At 32.0% G+C, this 8,146-nt stretch overlaps 1 long non-coding RNA gene across 1 annotated transcript; it reads right to left on the bottom strand.

The window, feature by feature from the left end:
- Window positions 1-1,385: 1,385 nt before the first annotated feature.
- LOC146162846 (uncharacterized) lies at window positions 1,386-2,838 on the bottom strand. Its single transcript, XR_014494685.1, has 4 exons — window positions 2,752-2,838; window positions 2,419-2,475; window positions 1,860-1,949; window positions 1,386-1,442 (listed from the first exon to the last, which is right to left on the bottom strand). It is a non-coding gene; the product is annotated as an uncharacterized LOC146162846 (long non-coding RNA).
- Between the last annotated feature and the right edge of the window lie 5,308 nt (window positions 2,839-8,146).

Genomic DNA, 8,146 nt, shown 5'->3' with positions numbered 1-8,146 from the left:
TGCACATATTTTTATCGCACAACGGAAATTTTTTTACCTGTTATCAAGATTAAACACTAAACCTTTAAAATTGGTAAACTCGTCCGATTGTGAGTAATAAGCCAACTAAAAATAACTAAAAGTCAACATTGCAACCTGATCGTTTTACGTGCAACAATTGAGATAAATAACTTTTATAAAAAAATGTTAAGAAAAACACTTAAGTTCAAGGAAGTTATTTGACTTAATTCCTTTGGTCTCCTAATACAGGGGTTAAAAAAGATTTTTTTTTGCTTTTTTTTTTTTTCATGGTAGGCAAAAAAATTTAAAAAATTACGTCATAAATCTGCTGATTTCGGTCTTTGAATATAGACTTATATTTCAATTAGGCATTTATTGACCCCCAAAAACTAAGGGGGTCCATGGACCCCTCAGTTTAAGAACCCCTGGTCTAATAGTACTGTTGCCTGCTGCGCCCAGGTCGCAAAACTAGCATTAGGTGAGATTTGAACTCACGACCTCTGCCGTAAATAGAACAACTCTGTTAAGTTTAAACAACTAAGAAATGTTGGATTTATCAAGTGAAGATCCAACCACAGCAGCGTTGTACTTTTAAATTGTGGGCCATCCTCGTTAGTAGTTCAACCATAATAGGAGAGATCAAAAATTTATATTTAAATAAATGCTTCATGCTAAAACCTGAACAACTTGCACTTACTTTTCACAGGGACAACTTCCCGCTTGTACGTAATCAATCGTCCCGCTTCCCTTTTTCGACCTGAAGGAAAATAAATTGGCGTGTTGTTAAACACAAACAGTTACTGATACAAGTTAAAGTCAAATAAAATACGAGATTTTTTTTGTTTTTTTTAAAGGTTAAAAAATTAATTCGCAGAAACAATTTTATGGTGGTCAAAAATTAAGAAAAAAATTAAACTACAAAACAGCAAGACCACCTTTGTACAAATAAACTGCTCTTGAGTTTTACTCACGAAATGCAACTTTCTACTTCCAAACTGCAATTATTCGAGTAAGTCTTTCCGTCGGATCCACAAACTGGTAGATAGATGAAGGTGCAGATACTTAAAAAAACATTGTTTAAAGCTATTGTTCCTATGAAATCAATTAAGTCAGGAATTTAAACGACAAGGCAGTTTCCAACAACAAAATACTAAACAACAACATAAAGGTAGAAATATACTGAATATGTTGATATCTTTCGCGAAAAGATCGTGAATTCATTAGTGTTTATTCACAACAACAGCTATCACTTGTAATAATGCGACAGAATTAAAATATTTCTTTTGGTAAATTTATTTAAATTAGGCGAAAGTAAATTTTATATCTAAGCATTAGATTCTCATCTAGTTAATCCTTAGATGTAAAGACTTTTAACAACCGCTTACTTTGGGCAACACTCTCCGCCGTAATCTTTCGTGATTTCTCCTTGACCATTTCGATCTCTGAATAGGAATAATTAAAATTAGTGTTTATTTACAGTCTTTGTTGATAAGGCAATAAAATAACAAAAATTTGTAGGATGACGTGAAGTAAAAATGCTTTATTATTTAGTTTGTTCAAAAAAATGAATTAGGTAACTTGCAAGCGAGTACTTTTTTTAAATAAATGTTTAGTGATTATTATTTTGTTGTTGTTGATGGTTTGCAAGTTTTATCGTGTGTTCGATTTGATAAGGTGTCTTGAGCCAATAATATTTAATAAGTTTCTTATCTTAAAATATGTTTAATCGTAACTTAATAGCGTAAAAAGAAGAAGTTATTTAACCACTGGTTCATATTGTTGAATTAAATTCCGACAAAATCAGAATACTTTGAACAAAATGCGACAGAAAGAGTATATTTTTTACAAGTTTTACTCACGAGAGACAACTTTCGCTTTCTAAAGCGCAATCATTCGGATAAGTCTTTCCGTCAGAACCACACACTGGGAAATATGTGAAGGGGCAGCCGCTGTAAAAAGTTTTTTGTTCGTAAATCGGTTTCCTTATTTTAAAGAATGTTTACGCCAGTGGTTCTTAAACTATTACGATACAACATGTACTGTAGCCAGACCAACAGAGCACTTCATATAATCATTGCACATATTTTTATCGCACAACGGAAGATTTTTTGCCTGTTTTATTTTATAGAGTTGCGATAATTGGCAAAAGTTTTATCCATGCCCAAGTTGAAATATTTTGACTGCGCTAAAAAGTTTCAAAACATTAGTTTCGTTCAATTTCAAAAACACGAGCTCAATCATTTTAAAACAAAGTGAAAACATATAGATAGCTTTAAATTTAAACAGCAAGATAGTTTTAGTATGACGGAAGTAAATACGTAACGTTACGTAAGTCTCAATGGCGTCAAGTTGGTCACTATGACGTCAAATTAGTCGTTATGACGTCAACTTAATCGCTATGGCGTCACAGGTACTTACATATTGCAGCATTTGCCGTCATATAGTTTGTTGATTTCTCCGTTACCTTTCTTATTCCTGAAAGAAGATAAATAATTAAAGTGATTTGTATTTTGTGCAATCTCTGTTGATTGTTGATTGCAGTCTAATTTAAAAAAAACGTAGAATTGCTGTTTTGGATCGCAATTAAAGTTCCGAAAATTTAAATATATTACTGAAGTTAAACATTACCGAAGAAAACCATTTTAAAGTTCCAAAATATTAGTTTGGCATCGGATCGACCGATACAATTACTCGGTATCGGATCGACCGATCCGATATTATCGAACAACTTTAATCGCCCATCTAACTTACGACTCGCAGCTTGCTAGTCCCAGCAGACATTCGTTGTCGTAGGTTTGCTGGTTGCTTCCGCACACTGGCCAGTATATCCTGGAGCATTTCCTGAATACCAACATCCGATACAAACCCGTTGTAAACTTATCATCTTATAAACTTGTTACTTTTGTGGATTTTTTTGATTGTTGAGTGCTTAAAAAAGCTGCTGGTTTGTAATCTTCAAGTTGTATTAAACCTGGGGTTCTCAACCTTTTTTTTACCGTGGACACCTACATTTTTTCGTCTCGGGTGGACCACGGTATCAGTAAAAAAAAAATTAAAAATGACGTCCTAAATTTAGGTCATAGTACAAATAGACTTCATAAATTTGCTGATTAAAAATTTGCCAAGTGCAATTTTGTTTAACAGAAAGCCAAGTAACTTATTTTTCATTAAATTGCTATTGTGTGTTTTTTAAGATTTGATAAACCCTCAAAACCCGCGAAACTTACTTTAAACAAAATTACAGTTAAATCATTAACCCTGTTTTCTAATTACTGAGTCTGATTGCAGAAATTTTTTTTAAACACTTTATCTTTCCTACTTCTTTTTTTAAATCAGTATCACAGATTTTAGCAGAAGCTTTAGCTGTTAATTAAACAAGTGTTTCTCAGCTAATGGGTGGCGACCTAATATTGTATCGCCCTCTTAATTTAAGATTTAATTTAAGATACCTCGTAAAGTTGATTAAATTTTTTGAGCAATTGTATAAAGTCAAATGCTACTTACGCTTCGCAGCATTCACCATCGTATTCTTTGGTGATTTCTCCGCCACCATCCTGTTGTCTAAATCGAAACAATTAAAATATTATTATCAAAAAGCTTGTAGGCGTGGGAGTTTCATTAGGTTTTCATTTCTGTCTCATTTGTTGGAAGAATAAACTATTAAATTATTATTTTAAAACTGCATGCAAGACAAAAAAAAAGTTTAAAAAGAGCATTTTTATACCTGTGTGAAGTTATTGAAACTTCCGTAACTTTTACTAGTAATTTAACGTTTTATTAGAAAGCTATTTTGTTCCTTAGTTAAAAAATCTATTTTGTTGTTGAGTTAGAAAGCTTTTTTGTTGCTGGAATAAAAATGTATTTTTTGTCTGAAAAAATTAGGGATTAAAGTAGAAGACTAAAATGAACTTTGGAGAAAAAAATTGGGACTCGATCAAGATCGATAAAAAAAACGTCGTTTTGCGATAAAGGAAAACGTCGAAGTCTGAAGCGTGAAAACGTTTTCAATCGCGGGAAGTTGAAATTTTTCAACTTTGACGCTTTCGGTAGAAGCGAGACATTTGCTGTTAACGCAACGCGTTATGTGTGAACTGGACCATAAGGTGCAGCGGCAGACGCTAACGCCAGTAGTAAAACGCGTCTAGTGGGAGCCAACCTTACAATTATTCGTCCCTCAATTCAAACTTAGTTAAGTGGAATCTGTTTTAAGTTTAATTTCTACTCACGAAAGACAGCTTTGGACGTCCAGGTTGCATTGGTTGCCATAAGTCACTTTATCGCTTCCACATACTGGTTGGTAGTCAAACGTACAAAACCTGAGTGTTCAAAGATGGGTTAAACCCGACATATTTGAGCCACATACGCCAATTAACGACGAACAAGACAAGTATGTACAACGTGATTCAAGTATTTAAGTAAAACCCAACGTTGAAGTGTAAGTTTCCTTTATCACACGTTTATATTTCGCCACACAATGTGGAAATATCTAAAGATACATTTAAATGCTTTCGCTAAATTTTAATTTTTACTTGGGTTGTAGGAATTTGAGAAAAGACAGTTTTACCAATAGTTTCAGAATATACTAGCACACAAATTGCAAATACTATTTCTCGGGATTTTTATACATTTTTTGGGGGTCCTATTAAACTGTTTTCTTATAATATTTTATGTCAGTGAAGTGTAGTTATAGCCGTGACAAAAAGTGCTTCTAATCATTCGTAATTAAGTTACAATTTGATACGCAAAGTTAACAAGGAACACTTCACGACGGTGGTATCATTTGATTGGAAGAAAATATAGGAATTACAAATATATAAAAATAAAAAAATAAAGACTTTTAAAAAATTTACTTAAAGCTACGTTTTAAAAAGACTGAAAATAATAGAGAAAATGTAGGAATTTTTCACATTTCGGCTATTAAAATAATAAATTTATTTCGCTAAAAAAATAAGGAATTGTTTTCATTTTAGGGTTACCCATAGTTCTTCTCATTCACGTTTTTTTACCAAGGCGGTAATTATTAAAATAGACCATTAAAAAAACATTTTCCTGTTAGCGAGTTTGTTTTGTTTTTCTTTATTGTTTGACTGCTATGTATCATTTTTGGCCTGTTTTAATTTCATTACCCTGATGGAGATTTTGTGTATGGGTTTTTAAAACGTCGGTAAATTAAAAAAAAAAAAAAAATGTTTGCAGCATGAATGATTTTAAAATTGATTAAAACAAATACAATCATAGTTTTCGTTTTTTTGATAATGTTAATCTTCCAATCAGAGCAAACTTACTTAATGCAAGGGCACGCTCCTTCTTGTGCAAATACGATCGGTTCGTTTCCATTCAAAAACCTGCATGAAACACAACTATAAGTAAACAAAGCTGACATGATTTTTACTCGGTTTTAGCTTTATTTAATGTTTACGACCGATGGTTGTTAAATAGACATAATGATTTCATCGTCTAAAACCAGGGCAAAGATATAAAGCAAATTAGAGTTCTAATTTAAGAACTTATTAATTCCTTTTGGATAATTATAGGCACATTCGGTAAAAGTAAGAGCAAAATGCAAAACCTAGACGAATTTATTTTACTATGATTGGGTGTTTCGCTTAAACATCTTAAATACAAATCCTTGATGAAAAACAATGATTAGAAATCGTTCTGCCACCGAAAAATCTTATGACGTCCAAAAAGTCAAATAAAAATATAATTTGACTAGATATTAAAAAGAGTACTTTTTCAATTTCTTTGAGAGGAGAATTGCATTTTCTGAAGGGAACATTAGTAACCCCAAATAATTTAACAAATTAAATACATGGCATTGTGTAATAATAATGATATTAATGGAATATAAATATTAGTGCCTTCATCAACACGATTTTAAATTTACCAGGTCAAAGTTGAACACAAATTGGAAAGAAATTTTTCTTAACGAATTTAATATTTTCATTGATGATGATGCTGTAAAGCTTTTTACTTCTAGGGATTTTTTTTTAATCTAGCCAGAAGGACAAAAACAGAATTTCGCGGAAATGCTTTTAACTTAATAACCATCTAATAATGTTTGACGTGATTACGAACCTTTTATAGGCTAAAAAAAAAAAACTAAATTCTTATTTATGGTTGGTCGAAAGAAGAAATAAAACAAAATGGCGATTTTTGACAGTTTAAAACTTCATTGGAGTTGTGTTAATTTCATTGTTTATATTCGGATCAAGCCAGTTGTAACACTGTCAGTTGTAAGTTTGTGCTTGTTTTTGAAGTTAAAACAAGTGCCTTCTTATTAAACAGCGATATTTTTATCGACAGGACGCTTTCTAAACTCTTGGTTTTATAAAGAAATTTGTAATCCAAAACTTTTCGTTGAAAGATTTTTTTGCGTCAAAGTGGTTTAAAATTAAAAGTGTATTTTCGAAAAAATCTAAATAAATTTTTTTTTCAAATATCCAAAGAGGAATGGTTTCGATAGTTTTAAATAAATGAAATCTTTAGGTCCAAAATATTACACATTATTCAGTAAATATGATATTGCAGTCTTTAGAAAAATAAAATTTATTTTCCTTAAGTTGGTGTAATTATTCTGAACCCATAAAGTTTGATTTTTGTGAGTTTTGAATTAAAACATACCACGTTCAATACGGCCATGTTAAAAACTATTCAAAGCGTTATTAATGCTTGTTTAACTTCCTATTCTCGGGTGACACCGAAAAGCACCGAAAAGGGAAAGCCGTAATCGTTGGTAATAAAGCAGCTTCCGAGGGGCAAGATCACAGTTGTTATTAAACACATTTGTGTGTGTGTCTTTCATATTCTCGAGTTACTTACGCTTCACAGTTTGCTGCAGCAAGAACGCAAGGGTTGGAGTAAGTTTTGCCGTCAGAACCACAAACTGGGTCGTGGATGGCTGGGCAAGCACTAAAAACAGTTGTTAGTACTTCTGTAAGTTGTTTGTCACTAAAACAACAACAACAATAAAAATGACATATGCTAAACTAACATTGCTGTGTGTTGTGTGCTAGAATTACACGAAAAACACTTGCTGTTTGTTTTATGGCTTGATTTAATAATTATTACGCTTGACCCTAATGCATTAATGTGTTGGGTAATAAGGATATAAATTATAGACGAAAAAATTATTTCATGTCTACTCAAGTTAATATACTATATTATATTTAATCACCCATTTTTTATTTTTGTAAATACAGATAGTCATTCGATTTATCCTTCAATGTTTAATGTTTTAAAAAGGTTTGTGTAACCCACCTAAGACAAGTAGTTGGACAATCTCCGTCGAAAACCTTCGTAATCGGATCCTTGCCTTCAACAACCCTTAAAATAAAAAGTTGCAATTCTATTCAACTACAATAAAAACAACTGAATTAAGCGTCGCTTTTTTGTTTCATTTTTCAAGCCAAATTGTTATTACGGAACCAAACTATAGTAATAACCTATAGTAATCCGACATGTTTCGTCGTTTCGGTAAGAACAATGTTGTACTTTCATCACTGACAAAACAAGAAAGGATTTCTCAGTCACATCAACTGAAGATGATACAAGTTCGTATCGAAACGTCTTAATCAAGATGCTGTCGATTTACTCGACCTTTTTGGCTTTGAAATTTATTATTAAGCTACATTACAGATCCGTGCATAGTGTACCCGAAAAAAGGATATATTTTGTTAAATGTGTGAATTTTTATTAGGTGTATTTTTTCACTATGCGGTTTGCTACTACTTTTGCGTGGCATTTTAACGTTGCCTTTATCTTGGTTTTTAAGTTAAAAAGATATCCGTAAATAAGTAAATTTTGTTTGGTTACCATTCGCGTTGTAAAAAATACGCAAAAAATAAATCTTTATTTCTTCTGGAGCAGAAATAGCTCAAATAACTTTGGGTATTTTAATAAAAGCGCGAAAGGAAAATAAACATTACCTGCTTAATTACTTAAGTAAGTTGTCCCATAAAGGTGCTTGTTTTTTCTTATATAAAAAAGTTTGTAAAATATCTACATAAGGATGCTTGTTCAGCAAACGAAAAGTTGGACTTACGCATTACAGTTGGCGATATCGAGGGAACACTCGTTGGGGTAAGTCTGCCGATCGCTGCCACAAACCGGGAGGTTTATAAAGGTACAAAATCTGTAAATCAAC

Source organism: Ascidiella aspersa, chromosome 3 (assembly GCF_963924565.1).
Source record: "Ascidiella aspersa chromosome 3, kaAscAspe10.2, whole genome shotgun sequence".
Taxonomy (NCBI): domain Eukaryota; kingdom Metazoa; phylum Chordata; class Ascidiacea; order Phlebobranchia; family Ascidiidae; genus Ascidiella; species Ascidiella aspersa.
Note: the sequence above shows the minus strand (reverse complement) of the source record. Positions and strands in the feature narration are given on the sequence as shown.